The following is a 21,161-nucleotide window of genomic DNA, read 5'->3' on the forward strand; positions in this document are numbered from 1 at the left end:
CAAGAAGAACGCTAGTATCCACTGGGCTAACTCATTCAGTGTACATGTCCCAGCTAAACGCCATTTCCTGTGGGAATCCTTTCCTGACCCCCTGAGTCTGAGTTAGTTGCCCCTCTGCTGTGCTCTCATAGCACCATAAATTTACCTTTGGTCAAGGGGTATTAGAACTGCCTGTCTCTCTGTCTCTCTTCCTACTGATCCGTCAACTCTTTGGGAATAGGGTCTTGATGTTGTCCATCAAGGCATCCCTGGCATCTAGCCCAACCCAGCTCAAGTCAAGATAACAGCTCTGTGTTGAATGAATAAATGAATTGTCTCTAGAAAAGCGAGTGGCCAACTTGAGAACTGTAAAATATACTTTGGAAGATGCAAGGGACTCCCTCCTTCCTATTTTTTTTTTAATCAAAATGAACAGGAATTAAAAAAAGGAAAGAGCCAGAGTTTTTTAAATTGCCCATGTGTTGGAAATGTTGGAGGCATTAAAAAAAAATTTAGAACACTAAAGCAAAACAATGAAATTTGCCAAGAAGGAAACAAGAATGTAACATTAAAATTAGCATCGTCATTCCAGAATCTGAAAGGGCAAATATTTACAGGAATTTTTGAGAATAATAATAAAGTTTCTGTTCACACAGATGTGAATGAGTACATACACAGTTCATACAGAGATTTTGTTCAAATCATTGCATTTTATGCAAACCAGCTAGTGAGCCCGTTTTGGCACTCTGGTTGGTTGTTGTCTTTGTCCGAAATCATGTGCTCCGAGGACAACTATGAATTGGTTTAAACATTAACAGATGCTGGATTTAAAGAGTGATCACCCTCTAAACTGCTGATCACCATGGAAAAACGAAATACACACTCTCTGTTCTGTATCAAGTTGGAAGCTATTTTACCATAAAGAGATTTCTTCTGTTTGAGAAAATCTAAAATATGTGCCATAAAAGGCAATGGTTTAATGGCTACTCGTCTCTCCTTTGTATTTGGAGGTGGCTGACGTCAACCGATTCTTGCTAAAATATACCCAGCACGATAATAGCTCACAGTTACTGAGGGCTTCCCGTGTGCCAGACATTATTCTAAAGGCTTTATGTGTAATAACTCGCTTAAGCCTCATCATAACTCCACGAGCGGTATTATGGGACATTTACAGATGAGGAACCTGAGTCATGGAGAGAAATTTGCTTAAGAACACAAGCTAGCAGGTAGGACATCTGGGATTTGAACCCAGCGGCTGGGCCTCGGCTCTTTCTTAGTCACAAGGCAAAAAGCCAACTTTGTTCAACTTAGCAGCAGAGGACTTTATTCAAAGGCTAGTGGGCAGCCCTCGGGACTTTTGGGAATGCTGGGGAGGTAGGCAGGGGGATGAATCCAGGAACAGTCCCTGAAACCACAGCACAGTGCTGCCTAGGCGAGAAAAGCCTTGTTATCTTGAATCCTTGAGTCTTAGTGCATTTGTGACCACTGGACGTGCCACGTGCAAGGCACAATCAATCTTTCATGTTTGACATGAGCAGGCAACTGAAAGTCTCTCTTGCTTTTTTTTTTTTTATTTTGTATAAACCAAACTGACTTTGTATCACCCTTTTACCGATGTTATTCCATCATCCACTGAGGCAGAAAATTGTACTTATCAGCGCCTAACGGATGCACCGAATCCTATAAACGTGGTGAAAATGGTTCTCCGTAGTGAAATACCGTTTTTGAACTAAAAAGATTAAGGATGTGGCCGACAGGGAAAAGGGTGCAGGAAGACTGTCAGGCCTTGCTATGTTTTAAAAGCCTGGTGATATTTTTTCCGTCGTGTTTGGCAAACTCGTGCATGCGTCAGAGATTCGGGGTCAGGTAACCAAGCCTTATTTAAGGGACAAGGAACCCCTAGGAATCAAAGATCAGGTGCCGAGGGTTAAGTCTCCTTTCTAATGAAGTAGTTAGACCTGATTATCCATACCAGGCGGGAGCCTGAAACCTAATTATACTCATCTATTCTCAGTACCCATTTAGTGACACCGTGTTGGTGGCTTGAAATAGGTCATGGGGTGATGTTGACATCACAGGAATTGGCGAACAGCTCCAGAGCACCAATCGTTAACCATTTACCCATTAGTGAGATGTACTAGTGACAGGACTGCTAGAGAGGAAGCAGAAGGGGTCTCTGCACAGTGTTTCCATTACACAAAACCTAATACTGAATTCCAAAGGAAGACATGTATTGTGTTTATTCACTTAACATTTGAAAAGTTATGGAGGAGGATGAAGCTCAAGCTCCTTGGAATTTTTTTTTTTAAGCTTATTTATTTATTTCGAGAGAGACAGAAATGGTGTGAGCAGGGGAGGGGCAGAGAGAGAGAGGGAGAGAGAGAGAGAAAAAAAAATCCCAGGCAGGCTCCGTGCTGCCATCACAGAGCCTGACATGGGGCTCCAACCCATGAAACTGAGAGATCATGACCTAGCCAAAACCAAGATTCAGATGCCTAACAGCATGAGCCACCCACAAGCCCCTGGAAATTTAGTTTTACATGAATAACTAGAATAGCGTCCCCATTGGTACACTTTTGCAGTACAAGTAATTAGGTTTCAATGTATCGTACTTCATAAATAATAGCTAGTATGCGCAAAATATATTTGGACCAAAGATCTTTTTTGAGAATGTTCATTTGGAGGATGGGAAAACAGGAGAGGACCCCCCCCCCCCAAAAAAAAAGGATAAAAAGAATATTCTCAGTAAACAGTAACAACCAGAGCACTAAAATAAGAATGACTCAGGGGCACCTGGGTGGCTCAGTTGGTTAAGTGTCTGACTTCTGTGCTGACAGCTCAGAGCCTGGAGCCTGCTCTGAATTCTGTGTCTCCCTCTCTCTCTGCCCCTTCCCTGCTCATGCTCTTTTTCTCTCTCAAAAATAAAATAAACATCAAAAAACCAAAGTATGGCCAACTAATCTTTGACAAAGCAGGAAAGAATATCCAATGGAAAAAAGACAGTCTCTTTAACAAATGGTGCTGGGAGAACTGGACAGCAACATGCAGAAGGATGAAACTAGACCACTTGCTTACACCACTTACAAAAACAAACTCAAAATGGATAAAGGACCTGAATGTGAGACAGGAAACCATCAAAACCCTAGAGGAGAAAACGGGAAAAAACCTCTCTGACCTCAGCCACAGCAATTTCTTACTTGACACATCCCCAAAGGCAAAAGAATTAAAAGCAAAAATGAACTATTGGGGCCTCATGAAGATAAAAAGTTCTGCACTGCAAAGGAAACAATCAACAAAACTAAAAGGCAACCAACGAATGGGAAAAGATATTTGCAAATGACATATCGGACAAAGGGCTAGTATCCAAAATCTATAAAGAGCTCACCAAATTCCACACCTGAAAAACAAATAATCTAGTGAAGAAATGGGCACAAAACATGAATAGACACTACTCTAAAGAAGACATCCAGACACTGGGTGTTGTATGGAAACCAATTTGACAATAAACTTCATATATTGAAAAAAAAAAAAAAAAGAAGAAGACATCCAGATGGCCAACAGGCACATGAAAAGATGCTCAACGTCGCTCCTCATCAGGGAAATACAAATCAAAACCACACTCAGATACCACCTCACGCCAGTCAGAGTGGCTAAAATGAACAAATCAGGAGACTACAGATGGGGGCGAGGATGTGGGGAAACGGGAGCCCTCTTGTAGTGTTGGTGGGAATGCAAACTGGTGCAGCCACTCTGGAAAACAGTATGGAGGTTCCTCAAAAAACTAAAAATAGATCTACCTTATGACCCAGAAATAGCACTGCAAGGAATTTACCCAAGGGATACAGGAGTGCTGATGCATAGGGGCACTTGTACCCCAATATTTATAGCAGCACTCTCAACAATAGCCAAATTATGGAAAGAACCTAAATGTCCATCCACTGATGAATGGATAAAGAAATTGTGGTTTATATACACAATGGAATACTACTTGGCAATGAAAAAGAATGAAATATGGCCTTTTGTAGCAACGTGGATGGAACTGGAGAGTGTGATGCTAAGTGAAGTAAGTCATACAGAGAAAGACAGATACCATATGTTTTCACTCTTATGTGGATCCTGAGAACCTTACCAGAAGACCATGGGGGAGGGGAAGAGAAAAAAAAGGTTAGAGAGGGAGGGAGCCAAAACATAAGAGACTCTTAAAAACTGAGAACAAACTGAGGGTTGATGGAGGGTGGGAGGGGAGGGAGGGTGGGTGATGGGTATTGAGGAGGGCACCTGTTGGGATGAGCCCTGGGTGTTTTGTGGAAACCAATTTGACAATAAATTTCATATTTAAAAAATTTTTTTAAAAAAAATGAGTCAAACAAGATGTCACTAATTATTGTAAAAAAAAAAAAAAAAGAACAAATCACAGCCCAACCTATGCAAGTCTCTCTGTCCTTATGCCACCTGCAGGCACTGCCCCTCGCCCCACAAGTTGCTCCTAATGGGAAGAGTCAATTCGATCACAACCACAGCACAGGCTGCAGACAAACAAATGAGGTGTCAAGGAGTGGCAGGGAGAACCATAGACTTTGATGGGGGTAAAGACATCAAAATACACTCCATTGCCAGAAGTGGCCCCCAAAGATCAAGCAGAAAGGCCGAGTTCAATTACCGACCCCTGTGGTTTCTTTCCTGATTACCCACAGGTTGCTGAGCCTTGATGAAAGTTGCTGACCATCTGTGTCCCATCTGTAAGATGTTATGACAGTGTTCGGTGTGTCCAACAGTTGTGTCAAAGGCTTGAGCAACATAAGCTAGGCAGACACAAGGGAAGTCATTACCCAGAAGTCACATTAAAAATGCTGTCTTACCTTAGGATTTCCAGAAACATCTGTATATATGGGAGAAAATACCATTACTCCAAACATGAAGGGCAGCGATATGGTATTTTTTGATCACAGGCTTCTAGGACTGCCAAGGCTGATACCATTTGCGTCTGACAGAAAGAATCTTATATGATGACGATCTCCCTCTCTGAGGGAATGGTATGCTGTTATATTAGTCTGCTGGGGCTGCCATAACAAAACACCTTCAACTGGGTGGCTTAAGCAAAGAAATTCATTTCTTCATGAGGCAAGAAGTTCAAGATCAAGGTTCCAGCTGATTTGGTTTCTGATAAGAGAGCTCTCTTCCTGGCTTGTAGATAGCTATGTCCTCATGCATGCAGAGAGAGAGAGAGAGAGAGAGAGAAAGAGGGAGAGACAGAGAAAAAAAAAGGAAGGGAAATGGAGGGAGGGAGGGAGAGAAGGAGAGAGAGAGAGATGGAGGGACAGAGAGCGAGAAAAAGAGGTAAGGGGAGGGAAAAAGAGGGAGCATGAGAGAGCTCTCTGGTGTCTCATAAGGAAATTAATACTTTTGTATCAAGGCCCTACTCTTATGACCTCGTTTACCTTAATTACTTCCTTAGAGATCCCATCGCTAAACATGGCCACATTGAGCATTAGGGCTTTAATACGTGAATTTGGTGGCAGGGGTGGGAGAGCAAAAACATACAGTCCTTGACAGCCATTGTCCAGCCTTGACAGCCATTGTCCACAGCAGTCTGGAATAGAGGGTCCCTCACGACCTGGAGTCAAGCATTGGGCACAGCATCTCTCCTTATTGAAATTTAGTCCTCCTATAGGTTTTCAGCTGAGTTTTCCCTTAGGATGAGGAAAGAGACTGAAGACGAAGATTTCCCTTTTGTTTCCCAGGTTGTCAGGGCTGAGGAAAACAAGGGAAATAGGGAAAGATAGTATAAATAAAGGCGTAAGGTCCAGGAGGGGGCAGGGTAAATCCTATGTAATGATTTTTACCTCCTCCATCATTTTTGGGAGTGCCCCATCCCCACAAAAGAAAAAAAAAAGAGACTTTTCACTGGGGCCCAGAGCCCCCCTTAGGGCCTTGTGACCAGTGAGTGAAAACTAAGCCCGTCCTGCTGGGAAGTCAGGAAGTCTCTGCCCAGGTCTATCCTAAAAGATCTGAGTACAGAATATGAAGGGGAATTTGCCATAGCCTAGACAACGAGGCTGAGAAAAGAACTCAAAGGCTTTAACGATGTTCCCCAATTTTGAAACTCAGGGATAAAAATTTTAAACCATTTTTTTAATTAAAAAACATTTTTTAAATTCCCCTTCATGGGAAATCCTAATGCTGCCATCCCAGTGATGAGTCCCCAGCCAGGCCCTTGGGGTCGTCATGGAAACGCCCCCAGCGACTGCCATCTTGAGGGACCCGGGTGTTGCCCTGAGTGTCTTCATTGAGGACCCAAGCCTGAGGCTCCCTCAGTCTTGCCTCACCACTTCTTCCATTTTCTTCGAGCAGTCTGATTTTTGTTGTTGTTGTTTGCGAACATGTGGGCTTTGCCCACTGTCTAATTATTACATTCCATCATTACAGAGGGCGAGTCTGTACCAGCTATTTGAATGAAAGGCAATGTTTTATACTGACATTTTAATCAGTGGAACTTACTGTCATAAAAATCTCTGTGAGACAGTAATGATTTGCAAAACCTAATATTACATCTTCTGTGGAGTCTGGCATCTGTGTATAATTGAGCGATTTATTAGATGCTTGAGGTTTATTGATTTTCTAGACAGAAAAAAAAATTGGATTGCAGTTTCTAGCTGCTATTTTCTTCAAATTGATCACGTTGGTTCTCACAAATGTTCCCTTTGTTCCCCTCATGCTCTTACTTTTTGCACAAAAGAAACTGTATTATATACAGTGTGGTGTCATTGGCCTTGGAATTAGAGTCAGAGTTTTGTTTTTTGTTTTCTCCTGCAGAAGCTCTTTTGTGCTGTGGTTGCAAAGTATTTTGAAGGCAGTTTTATTCAAAGGAATTTTCCTTACAAAAGCCTCCTTATTTTCTGAATATACATCTTTTTGTCTACATTATCCCTATAAAGGGAAGTTTTCTGAGAGCTACATTGCTTGATTTATAATGAAGCCAAACAAATAGACATTTATTGACAATTAATCCTGGGACTCACTGCTGATGGAAGGATGAATTTCAAAAACATTTGCTTTATACTATTGCTGATAAGAAGATATTTCTGACTTGAATGGGGCTTTTACTAAAAAAAAAAAAAAAAAAAGTCACAGTATTTAAACCTAAGGCCACAAAATGATTCAAAGCAAATAGTTGTTCCTTACTTAAAACATGATCCAACATATGCAGTGAGGCAGGCCTGTGTTTAATACATACGAGTTTAGGCTTACTGATTCTTTTTTTTAAATTTTTACTTATTTATTTTAACACAGAGAGAGAGAGAGCATGGGAGGGGCAGATAGAGAGGAAAAGAGAATCCCAAGCAGGCTCTGCCCTGTCAGCACAGAGCCTGACTTAGGGCTCGAACTCACAAACTGTGAGATCATGACCTGAGATAAAGTCAAAAGTTGGACACTTAATGAAATGAGCCACTTAGGCACCCCTAGGATTACTGACTCTTTTTTGAGCTTACGAGAAAAGCTAGAAGTAAACAGAGGTATGGAAAAAATAGAAATAGAGGGAATACTTCCTAACTAATTTTGTGAGGCCGGCAGAACCCTAATACTAAAACCAGGCAAAGACATTGTAAGAAAGAAAACTACAGACCAGTATCTCTCGTGAACACAGATGCAAAAATCTTGAACAAAATATTAGCAAATTGAGTCCAACAATGTATAAAGTGATTTATAAGCCATGACCAAGTGGGATTTATTCTAGGTATGCATATGCAAGGCTGGTTTAACATTTGAAAACCTTTAATGTAATCAATCACAACACAAGTTAAAGAAGAAAAATTATATGATCATATCAATAGATTCAGAAAATACATTTGACAAAATCTAAAACCCATTTATAATTTTAAAAAACGCTGAGCAAATTATGAGTAGAGAGAAATCCCCTCACATTGATAAAGAACATGTACAAAAACCCTACAACTAAAATCATACATAATTGTGAGAAATTAGATGCTTTCCTTCTAATATCAGGAACAATGCAAGGATAACCACTCTCACTACTCTTACTCAACACAGTATTGAAAGTCCTACCTGCAATAAGACAAGAAAAGGAAATAAAAGGTATACAGATGGGGAAGGAAGAAATAAAACTGTCTTTGTTCACAGATAGCATGACTCTCTAGGTAGAAAATCCCAAAGAATCAGCAGTAACGATAACAAAAATCTCCTGGAACCAATAGGTAATTATAGCTAGGTCACAAGGTACAGAGTTAACATGCAAAAGTTAATTGTTTTCCTGTATACAGCAATGAACAGTTGGAATATAAAATTAAGAACATAATACCATTTATATTAGCACACCCAACTGAAGCACTTAGATATAAATCTAACAAAATATGTAGAAGACATATACGAGGAAAACTAAAATCCTCTGATGAAAGAAATCAAAGATGATTTAAATAAGTGGAAAGATGTTCCATGTACATGGATAGGAAGATTCAGTATTGTCAGGATGTCAATTCTTCCCAACTTGATCCATATATGCAAGGCAATCCTAACCAAAATGCCAGCAAGTTATTTTTTAATATACACAAACCAGTTCCAAATTTTATATGGAGAGGCAAAAGACCCAGAATAGTCACCACAATAGTGAAGGAAAAAAACCAAGTCAGAGGACATACACTATCCAACGTGGAGAGTTATTGTACAGCTACAGTAATTAAGATAGTATGGTACTGGCAAAAGAATAAACAAATAGAAACATAGAACAGAATAGAGTCCAAAGATAGACTTAAACAAATCAAGTGAACTGATCTCTAACAAAGGAGCAAAGACAATTTAATGGCAAAAGAGAGTCTTTTCAACAAATGGTGGTGGAACAACGGGACATCCACAAGAAAAAAGAAAAGAAGAGAAAAGGAAAGAAAAGAGAAAAAAGAAAAGAAAAGAGAAAAAAAGGAAAGGAAAGCAGAAGAAAGAAAGAAAGAAAGAAAGACAGAAAGAAAGAACCTAGAAAGAGACACTACTCTTTTCACAAAAATCAACTCAACATAGATCACGGAACTAAATGTAAAATGAAAAACTATCAAACTTATGCAAGATACCACGGAGAATATATAGGTGACCCTACATTTGGCCAAGACTTTCCAGATACAACACCAAAAGCACGATCCATGAAAGAAAAACTGGTAAGTTGGGTTTCATTAAAATGTAACATTTCTGCTGTGTATCTAAAAGACACTGTTAAGGGAATGAAAGAACAAGCCACCAACTGGAAGAAACTGTTGGTAAAACATATATCTGATAAGGGACTGTTATCTACAAAGAACTCTTAAAACTTAACAATAAGGAAACAAAAGAGCTCAATTTAAAATGGGCAAAAGACCTGAACAGACACCTCACCAAAGAAGATACACGGATGGTAAAGAAACATATGAAAGGACACTCAACATCATATGTCACTAGGGAATTGCAAATGAAAAGAACAATGGGCCATTTCTACATACCTATTAGAATGACTACAATGCAGGGGCGCCTGGGTGGCGCAGTCGGTTAAGCCTCCGACTTCAGCCAGGTCACGATCTCGCGGTCCGTGAGTTCGAGCCCCGCGTCGGGCTCTGGGCTGATGGCTCAGAGCCTGGAGCCTGTTTCCGATTCTGTGTCTCCCTCTCTCTCTGCCCCTCCCCCTTTCATGCTCTGTCTCTCTCTGTCCCAAAAAAAATAAATAAAAAACATTGAAAAAAAAAATTAAAAAAAAAAAAAAAAAAAAAAAGAATGACTACAATGCATAAAACTGATCCTACCAGATGCCAGGTGAGAATGGGCAGCGACAGGAACAAACTCTCATTCATTGTCGGTGGGAATATCACCTGGTACAGCCACTTTGCAAGACAGCTTGAGTTTCTTACCACATTAAACATTCTCTTACCATATGACCCAGCAGTTGTGGTCCTTGATATTTACCCAAACCAGCTGGAAACGTATGTCCTGTATGTAAATGTTTACAGCAGCTTTATTCTTAATTGCCAAACTTGGAAGCAGCCAAGCAAGACGGCCTTCGACAGAGGTGAATAGATAAACAGACTAGGGTACATCCATCCAAGGGAAAACTATTTAGCACTAAAAAGAAATGAACTCTCAAACCACAAGACATGGAGGCATCTTAAATGCACGTTGCTAAGTGAAAGAAACCACTTTAAAGGTGCGCCCTCTCTGATTCCAACACAGAAGACATTCTGAAAGAAGTACGACAGAATTGTCTCCATTCTGTGGAGGCAGTAAATGTAAGAAGTAAGAAGTAAGAAGATCAGGGGCTGTCAGGAGTTTGGGGTAGGATGGGAGAGGTGAAATGGTGGCGCCACGGGATTTTTAGGGCAGTGAAACTGTTCTGTATGATGTTATAATGGCAGATATACGGCATTATGCAGTTGTCAAAACCCATAGAACGTACAGCCCAAAGAATGAGCCCTAATGTAAACTGTGGATGCTGGTTAACAATAATATGTCAGTATTGACTCATCAGTTGTAACAAATGCACTAAGATTCAAGGATTCAAGATGATAACAACACGGGAAACTGTGGGGAGGGGCAATGTATGGGAACTCTGTCCTTTCTGTAAGCCTAAAAGTGCTCAATAAAATTAAGTCTATTAATTACAAATAATAAAATAAATAATAGAAAATAAAATAATAAAGAATAAAACTTTCAAAATCGATTTTTTTAAAAGGGCAAGGGGAAAAACATAAAAAGGGTAAGGGGAGAAATGTAGCTATGCAAACACATAGGTTTTGGGATAAAAGGGAAGCTTTGGCATTAAACACAGGAACACACAAAAGGGGGCCTACACACATGAAAAAGCCACTAGGAATCCCTACATTTTGTGGTAAATCGGACAAAAACAAAACAAAACAAAAGCTAGGAAAAGCAGTCCGAAAGAAAATAACGTGTCTCCTCAAAGTAGAAGAAACAGAACCACGAGGGAAAAAATGAGCCCCCTGAAGGGGGCATGATGCTGAGCAAAAGCACCATGACCCTAAAAAATCCTCGTCGCTGACGCTGTGTGCAAGTTGGGCTGGCCAGCCCCCTCCACAGACGTTCTGTGAGGGTCTATTTCAGCAGCCCCTTCCCAGCTCAGGCGAGGTCCTCTGGGTCTCGGTCCCTGTCTGGGGGAGAGTATCTGCAGGTGTGGAGGTCTCAAAGTCAGAGAATGTTGCAAGCTGGGACGGCCACGCTATCCATGGTTGACCTCAGATGGGTCATGACTTCCCAGACTGTAAACCAGAGGACGGTGGAGCACAGATACAGTGTGTACGGGATCTCTGGTCATACCACATGGGTCACATTCCAGCTCTGTCCCTTCCTGGCGGCGAGGCTAGGAGAATTCCATGAGCAAATGAGTGAATGTGTTAGCTGCCAGTATTCTCTTTTACTCCACTACCTACCCAGTCGATTCTCTGTTTGACCCCTTCGGATTGTTAACTCTACTGGACAAAAGAGAAGACTTTTGTTTGCCTGCACAGGATGCTGCCTTTTCTCTCTCTTCTTTTCATATAATGCTGCTTCTGTCGCCTGCCCAGATTCTGGGTCTCCAAATTCCAGCCAAGGCTCAGCAAGCGAATGCTGCTTATTTTTAAAGGGAGAACAACGCCTATGTAGCTCTGTACCTAAATGTTCCTATCCCTGTGCACCAGGTACCTAAAACGCCAATGCCAATATGGCTTTACTGGACCTATGGGGTTAGGATAACAGTTATTGAAAAACCAATGGAAAAAGGAGAACTAACATTCTCCATGCAGTAGCAATGTGGAAGTTGAATCAGAAGGAACATGAAACGAACTTTATTTAACCAAGTAAGAGGCTATCAGTGGTTACCGTTAGGCAATTACTTGGGTGGTTGCACCGGTCATGTATATTGAACAGGCTCCTGAATCTGAGAAAAGTCGAAGAAAAAAAAGCGTGTGTTTGCGCTTGGGCTGTGGTGCCACACAGCTGGGCTGCAGGCAGAGCCATTTCGCATCTGCTTCTTCACACCCTAGTGACCGGGCAGGATTTTATGGTCAATAACAGCAAAAATTTGGCAACTGTACACGTGAAACCCAGAAACTGAATCACCAAAGCAATCCAAGGGGGAAAAAGAAAACAGAGAGAAAAATAGGAGAAATCAAACTCACCCAATGACTGGAAAATAAGATAAAGAAGATTTTTTAAACAGAGAAGGGCAAACTTTGGGTCAAAACAAAACAAAAAAGAATACAAAAAATGAATAAAAGCGTGAGGAGGGGAGCATTACGGAGAAACAGAGTTTCCAAAGGCTTCAGGAAATGAATGGGATGCTTTTCAGAAGATCCAGAAGTTGCACAATTGTTCGTTGGAATTAGTGCAAGATTAGAGAGGTAAAGATAAGGAAACATCTAGGACACAGTGACTAATTTCTCTGCATCTGAAATAAATATTTGCTTCATTAAGGAAAGAAAAGAAAAAAGGAAAAGAAAAACCACGAGTGTTTCAGGAAACTTTTCATTTCAAAATTATATACTTAAGGCCCCAAAAACTAGTCCAATATTTAATCTCCTATTAAAAGCATAAAAAGAGAAGACACCAGAGGTCAACAGACCCTAATTCTGAAGAAATCACATTTATTTATTATACTATGGGATCAGCGGATTTTTAAGCGGCAACTCAATAAAGTTAGTGGCTATTGATTTAATTATCAGTAATAATAGTAGATGCTGCTTTTTAATAAAGAGCGAGGTTCATAGAGTAAAGGGACTGACCTAGATTCTCCAAAGTATTGAGTGTCAGAGTTTGTGTTCATGTCAGAAGAATCTTTTACACCTAAATAATTTATTTAGAAGAGAAACTTTTTGTCTAATAGTTGTATTTTATCAGTCTAACCCCCAACCTTCTCCCTGCACAGTGATTCAAAGCACAGACCCTGATATCAGGCTGCCTGGGCTCAAATCCGGGCTCTGTTCCTCATTTTCTGGGTGACCACAGGCAAATTACTTATTCTCTATTCCTGTTTCTACATCCATAATCTGGGGGGTATTAGTAGTATCTACTCTAGAAAGTTGTTGTGAAGAATAAAAGAGTTAAGGGGTGGCGGGGTGGCTCAGTCAGCTGGGCGTCTGACTTCTGCTCAGGTCATGATCGCAAGGTTCATGAGTTCAAGCCCTGCATCGGGCTCTGTGCTCACAGCTCGAGCCTGGAGCCTGCTTTGGATTTTGTGTCTCCCTTTCTCTCTGCCTCTCCCCTACTCTCTCTCTCTCTCTCTCTCTCTCTCTCTCAAAAATAAAATAAACATTAAAAAAATTTTTTAAAGAAGGGTGCCTGGGTGGTTCAGTTGGTCGAGCATCCGACATCAGCTCAGGTCGTGATCTCACCGTTCGTGAGTTCGAGCCTCCCATTGGGCTCCGTGCTGACAGCTTGGAGCCTGGAGTCTGCCTCACATTCTGTGTCCTCCTTTCTCTCTGCCCCTCCTCTGCTTGTGTTCTGTCTCTCTCCTTCTCAAAAACAAATAAACATTAAAAAACGTTTTAAGAAATTTTCGAAGAGTTAAAACAGTGAACTAGGCAGCAGATGAATAGTGTCTGGTAGATTGAGCAATTTAGGGAGCAACTCCCTCTCTACTCACCCCTTGCAGCCAGAGCCCACAGGTGGTACCTCGGGGGTCCAGACATTCCCCGATGCCTGACAGAGTACGCAGACTTTACCTGGGCAGTAGATCCACCAGGAAGTTCTCCAGAAGGAGTCCAGAGGATCCCAAAGCAAGACTGAGGGGTGAACCCTCTCAAGGTGGCCTGATTCTAAATAGAGGGGGGCCTCAGAAGAACTGCAGCATGGTGAGAGCCACGAGAGGGCCAAGTTACCAGGGCAGGTGACCCCTGGGCCTGGAGAATATCGAAAGCAAACTAGGAGGTATTCCGGCGCGGCCACGGGGGCCCCAGACAGCGAGGGCAGAGTTCCATGCTTCGTGACCCAGAGGGATGATCTGCCCTCCAACCAGAGTTCAACAGGAACAAGGACCGCCAATAGCCTTGGACCAGAGGATCCTCCCTTACATGCACACTTTTCAGGAAACTTCTACAAGACACAAATGTTACCAGGAGAGGGGAAAGAGGAGAGATTCTTTGAGAGCCTGAGCATTTGCCCCTAGAGAGGTTGAGTTATGCTAAATCAAATCTGAATCAAGTTCTTCTTAAATGGTAAAATTGAGTTTTTTCAACTCTTTGCAGAAATAGAGGCTTAAGGAAGAGATAAGTCTTTATAAAAAAGAAAGGGAGGAAGGAAGGAAGGAAGGAAGGAAGGAAGGAAGGAAGGAAGGGGGAAGGGAGGAAAGGGGAAGGGAGGAAGGGAGGAGAAACTGGCTACTGTAGCACTTCTCAGAGTGCCTGTTGTCACCAAGGGGAACACGGTTGTGGTTTACTGAGGGTGATTCTGCTGGACTCCTGTCCCAGCATAACCAAATAGCATCCTTTTCACTCTCGACAGGGTTCCAAGTTGGATGATTTGCAAGGGTACCCTGGTTATAACCCACTTGATTCCAAATGCTTTATCCAGAATTTCCAAGGGTTGGTATATGGGCTTCTGACACTAAATAACAATAAACCGCAATATCAAAATGGAGCTAAGCCATTGAGAAATGGGGTGCAGCGTACAGACGAGCTCTCAGAAGCAAAAGAAATGTTGAAAACAAAGAGCTGTGGTACCTCCTGGTGAGGTGCTGGAGAAGAGTTTCACCTAGCGTGCCGTCCAAATGGAGTTAGACAAGCTGGCCTACCCATTCCAAGGCAAGAATTACAAAGAGTAATTTACTTTGATTTTTTTTTCTGGGATGCAAAGACTTATCCATTAGACGAATATGAATATGACAGTGCGATGCTTGTGGCAGTAACCAGAGCTGCAGAAAGGCAGCTGGCGGGGTGGGGGGTAGGGGGCACCTGGGTGGCTCAGTCAGCTAAGCGCCTGACTCTTGATTTCAGCTCAGGTCATGATCTCACGTTTCATGAAATTGAGCCTGTGTTGGGCTCTGTGTGGGACCTACTTGGAATTCTCTCTCTCTCCCTCTGTCTCCACTCCTCTGCTCATGTGTGCTTGTTCTCTCTCTCTCTCTCTCTCTCTCTCTCTCTCTCAAATAAATAAAATAAACATTTAAAAAAAAAAAAAAAAAGAAAGGCAGCCTGGGGCCAGTGAGGGGCCAATCAGGGAAGCAACTCACCGGGTCCTCACTGCTCTCCCCAGGAATGGGCACAGGCCAATCTCTCAAAGTCAGAAGAACCAGAAAGAGGGGATGTGATAGGCTTGAGAATAGGACAGAAGTCCTGGGCTGGGCATTTTTAACTGACCAGTGACAGAAAGAATACTTGGCTTTGACTAGGTCATGTGCTACTCGGGAGCATGTGCAGTGCCACAACCATAAAAGGTCGTCAATAGTGCAGGGAGAAGGTGTCTTGGAGAAGGTCCTAGAATCTGCACTCGGTGGTTCTGACAGGACATTTGGTCTACATGCCCACCCTTGGAGGAACACTGTTGCTGGCATTAAGTTTTGAGGTCAAAAATTCAATATCAAAGGAGAAGATTCTTCCTTGAATGGGTGAAAAAAAAAATTCAGCAGTCACGTTAACATCAGAAATCTGAGGTCAGGTTAAATCAAAACAATTTAGTTTTTAATGATCGTCAACAACTTTTCCCAGCTCCGTTTTATGCCCTTTATTCCTCAGGTTACTCACTGCATTTGTTTTGCATTTTTATGTTTCTTATTGTTTATCTAAGTATAAGCCACATCATAACAGAAAATTATTGAGCTATCCTTGGCTCTTTCTGTTTTTCTTTTAATCCATTTCCAAGAAGAGACATGAACGTTGGGATTTTCCTTCTCAGGGAAGTTTATGTTTCAAAGTCAGGTGGAAGCTGCCTGAAGACAGCCTCCCTTTCTGGGTTTTGTTTTTGAAAATAAAAAATGAAGAGCTTTTGACAGAGGAAAGAGAGATAGGTATCTGATTTGGGAGTGAAGGAGACGATAAGAGACAAGAGAATGTGCAATTAAAAAAAAAGAAATGGTAGTTACATCTTAACTCTTAGTGATTGAGGGAGGGTACAGAACCTCAGAGGAGCTTGCGTGAGGGATTCTGGCAACAGGTGCACAGGCACTGAGTCCCCTGCCCTACAGTGGTGGCACTGAAACTGTGGGGCAATCCCCGAGGCCCACAGAGTCATAGATATCTGTAATATAGGAGGTGGCCGGTATGGGACACACAGCAGTGGAGTTTCCCAAATGTTCCGGTTTGTTGTAAGACCTCAGAAGCCCTCAAAAGATCCTGGCTGGAACGGGGGGAAAGATGGTGAGAAACAGAGAATCGAGTTCTAATAACGACCGCTATTAGCTTTCCCCTCAAAGTTACATTTGACTTGATTTTTGAAAAAATAATGATACATTCATTTCTTAACATGGTACAGGGAGGATAGACATCCACCAAAAAAGAAAGATAACAGGCACCTCGGTGGCTCAGTCAGTTGAGCGTCCGGCTTTGGCTCAGGTCATGATCTCACGGTCCGTGAGTTCGAGCCCCACACCGGGCTCTGTGCTGACCTCTCAGAGCCTGGACCCTGCTTTGGATTCTGTGTCTCCCTCTCTTTCTGCCCCTCCCCTGGATGCACTTTGTCCTTTTGTCTCTCTCTCAAAAATAAATAAACATTTAAAAAAAATTTTTTAAAAAAGAAAGATACAAAAAGGAAATTCACCAGAAATGGTTACATATAGTTGAAGTGCATAAAAAACAGCTCCAAATGTATTAACATTTTAGATTCAGCTCTTTGAGCTGGAGATGCCAACAACTATTGAAACTGACGAATTCAAGTTTTACTTCATATTAACTTATTCTACCCTTCTTCTAGTGGATGTCCTAATGAGCCATGTGTTTAGGAAGGAGTGGAACCAAGGATGACACAGACTGGCTGCAGAAGAAGACAATGGACCGATTGGCAAACCAACATCTAAATTATGGAGGAGGCTAATATTAAGATGTTTTAATGCTAGAATTACTTGTGTTCCCGTAGGGAATAGAGACAATTTAGTATCGCTCTACCTCTGAATTGGCTTGTCTTTTTTTTCAATCTTTGTTTTCTGAATTAAGGATCCCTTTTAATTGATGTTATTTTCAGGACTACTGACAAAGGGCCCTCTGCCATAATGTTTCTTTAACATGGAATAGAGTTTCTGATCATGGACTCTTGGTTCTTCTGAATAGACGCAAAGGTAGCATGACTCATCATCAAGAAACTCAAACAGTTCGTGTTCAGCAGAAACCAGGATATTATCCTTTTTGTTATAACCTTTTAGGAAAAGTGCTAAGGATACATTAGTCACATTTCACGTTAGTAGCCGGGGGGCGTGGGGGGGTTAGGGTTGGAAATTTTGATAAAGAAGCAGGCTGTCCATGCCCATAGGAAAGACTTCCACTTTTGCATTAGTATGTTGCCTATCTAACTATAATTTTACTTTTTAAGAGTCATTTGCTTAGTTTCAGTGGGATTTCCCCCAAGTAAATTATCCAAATTAATAAATATTAGTTCTTAGCATTAGTCGCTTCCCACACCTTTCTTTTTTGTACGTTTTATTTATTTAAGTAATCTCTCTACCCAACATGGGGCTTGAACTCACAACCCCAAGATCAAAAGTCTCATGCTTCTCTGACTGAGCCAGCCAGGTGCCCCTCCTCACACTTCTAATTATCCAGTTAGAAGAATTTTCTGAGGAAAACGTCTTTCGAACCGAAGACTCCTGACTTTGGTCTCTGGAGAGCAGGGACTTCACTGAGTCTCTACAAAATGGCAGGCCGTCGGCATGAACCTATTTCTGTGGGGCCGCCAGGCCTTCAGCAAGCTGGTCATGAAGAGATAAACCTTGGATGTGAAGCAAGGTAAAAAGTGATTGAGCTCACTGCATTCGACTCCGTGGGTCCTTTGAAGAGTTTCCTTTTTATTGAAGTGAGGTTGAGGATGAGCCAGCGATCTAGCCTTGCTAACCCCATTTAGCCTCTGCTCCCTCAGCATAAAGTACAAAAAGTCCTCATTATCCAAGAATAATTGGTACCAGAAAAGAGCCATTTAAAAGTGAATCTGCACAAAATGGGAAGCAAACGTTTAATAGTAAATAGCAAGTACAAAAGGAAGTTTTATTAGGATCTTATCTTGCAAAATGAAGCTACGGTTATGAAAATTAGCTTTCCATAGAACATTAAAACTTTGAGGCTATTGCCGCATCTACATAAGAATTCTTAGGATAAAGAAGGACTCAGGTATTGCTTGCTTTTGGGGGGTAGAATTTTTTTTTCCAACGAAGTGATCTCAGCATAGTTCTTCACATTTGACTTTCACTGCGAACTAGAAAGAGGGTTATTTTTCTCTGCAAATATATTCAAGGATGTCCTCCTGTTGTATAATATCTTTTCTTAATCTTTTGATATTCAAGTCATTCTTTTTCAAAGTAGCATCATCCCTGTCAACTCTCTCTTCTTCAGTGTCAGCTCTCTGCCAGAAACCTACTTGCCAGTGGCTTTGTGAGTGGCTGGAGTAGTTCTTCAGATTCAATGACTTTGTGAGAGTCTCTCTGTATGGCAAGATTTGCCATTGTTTTTCAGTATTTGCCTTGTAGGGTAGAATGTTCCTAAAATCCAACTACCATCGATATTCAGGTATCCAAAGATCTTGAAACATATTCAAAACTATTTGAGTAGGAACTCTTTTATAAATGTGGTCTGCTCACTATTAAAAATGTTCAGGTTGTGGGGCTCTTGGGAGGCTCAATCAGTTCAGCGTCTGACTCTTGATTACGGCTCAGGGAATGATCTCACCGTCATGAGACAGAGCCCTGCGTTAGGCTTCCCCGAGTATGGAGCCTGCTTAAGATTCTTTCTCTCCCTGTCCTTCTGCCCCTCCCCTCCTCAAAAAAATGTTCAGATTGTGACATCTTTTGCAATCTCATCACATTAGGGATTCAATAATGATTGTTCAGACAATGAGAATACCTCTGTGCAATGCAACAGTGAGAGGCGTTTGGGTGGAGGAGAAAGGACCCGGAGCCAATTGTTAACAGTTTAAAAAATTTTGAACACCTTACCCCTTTATTTAAAAGTAACTTAAAAACATTGACCTTTTCTTCCCACTTTGCCCATTCTTATCAAAGAAGTCAATCAACATGATTGAAAGGAGACTGTTTTCTCTATTGTCATAGAGAGAGACAGTCTAGGCTGTGAGTCCAAGATCAAGTCAGCAGGGCTGGTTTCTTCTGAGCTTCTCTCCTTGGCTTGTGGATGGCTGCCATCTTCTGTCTCCATGTTCATATGGGCTTCCTTCCAGTGTCTTCATCCTAATCTGTTCTTATACGGACACAGATCTTACTGGATTGGGGTCCGGTTGTACCCGAATTATTTCTGTAAAGGCCTTGTCTCCAAATACGGTCACATTCGGAGGTACTGGGGGCTTAACGCTTCAGCGTATGAGTTTGGGGCAAAACACAATTCAGCCCATAACAACTGGGCACAGAAGTCTAGTTTTGAAATTATTTTTATTCGGAGTTTTGAAGGCATTGATTCACTACCTTCCAGTTTTCAGTTTTGCTATTTGAAGGTTACAAAGCCATACTGATTTCAGATCATTTGTGTGTGACATGATCTACCTGGATGCGTTAGGATCTTCTCTTTTTCTCCAGTGTTTTGAAATTTCACAATAATGTAAATCCATTTTCAATTATTTGGCGAAATCCTTGGTGAGCCTTTTCTTTTTTTAAAAAATATTGATTTATATATTCACTTATTTATTTATTTTTAATTTAAATCCAAGTTAGTTAACATCTAGTGTAATAATGATTTCAGGAATAGAATTCAGTGATTCGTCACTTACATCCCAACAAGTGCCCTCCTTGATGCTCCTTGCCCATTTAGCCCATCCCCCCCCAACACCCTTCCAGCAACCTTCAGTTTGTTCTCTATATTTAAGAGTCTCTTATGGTTTCTCTCCCTCTCTGCTTTTATATTATTTTTGCTTCCCTTCCCTTATGTTCATCTATTTTCTATCTTAAATTCCACATGTGAGTGAAGTCATATGATTGAGATTTATCTTTCTCTGACTGACTTATTTTGCTTAACATAATACACTCTAGTTCCATCCACATTGTTGCAAATGGCAAGATTTCATTCTTTTTGATCACCAAGTAATATTCCATTGTATATATAAACCACATCTTCTTTATCCATTCATCAGTTGATGGACATTTGAGCTCTTTCCATACTCTGGCTATTGTCAATAACACTGCTATAAACACTGGGGTGCATGTGCCCCTTTGAAACAGTAGTCCTGTATCCTTTGGAAAAATACCTAGTAGTGCAATTGCTGGGTCGTAGGGTAGTTCTATTTTTAATTTTTTGAGGAACCTCCATACTGTCTTCCAGAGTGGCTGCACCAGTTTGCATTCCCACCGGCAGTGCAAAAGAGATCCTCTTTCTCTGCATCCTCGCCAACATCTGCTGTTGCCTGAGTTATTACTCTGAGCCATTCTGACAGGTGTGAGGTGGTATCTCATTGTGCTTTTGATGTGTATTTCCCTGATGATGAGTGATGGTGAGCATTTTTTCATGTGTCTGTTAGCCATCTGGATGTCTTCTTTGGAAAATTGTTTATTCATGTGTTTTGCCCATTTCTTACCCTGATTCCAAACCAGACAAAGACCCCACTAAAAAGGAGAGCTACAGACCATTTTCCCTGGTGAACATGGATGCCAAAATTCTCAACAAGATACTACCAAATCGAATTCAACAACATATAAAAAGAATTATTCACCATGATCAAGTGGAATTCATTCTTGGGCTGCAGGGCTGGTTCAAATATCCACAAATCAATCAATGTGATACATCACACTGATAAAAGAAAGGGTAAGAACCATGTGATCTTCTCAATAGATGCAGAAAAATCATTTGACAAAATCCAAGTCGTTTCTTGATAAAAACCCTCAAGAAAGTAGGAATACAAGGAACATACGTCAAGATCATAAAGGCCATATATGAAAGACCCACTGCTACTGTCATCCTCAATGGGGAAAACCTGAGAGCTTTCCCCTAGGGTCAGGAACATGACAGGGATGCCCACTCTCACCACTGTTGTACAACATAGGGTTGGAAGTCCTAGCCTCAGCAGTCAGACAACACAAGGAAGTA

This window comes from Panthera pardus, unplaced genomic scaffold, assembly GCF_024362965.1.
Source record: "Panthera pardus isolate Hobbes unplaced genomic scaffold, ASM2436296v1 HiC_scaffold_17, whole genome shotgun sequence".
Lineage (NCBI taxonomy): Eukaryota > Metazoa > Chordata > Mammalia > Carnivora > Felidae > Panthera > Panthera pardus.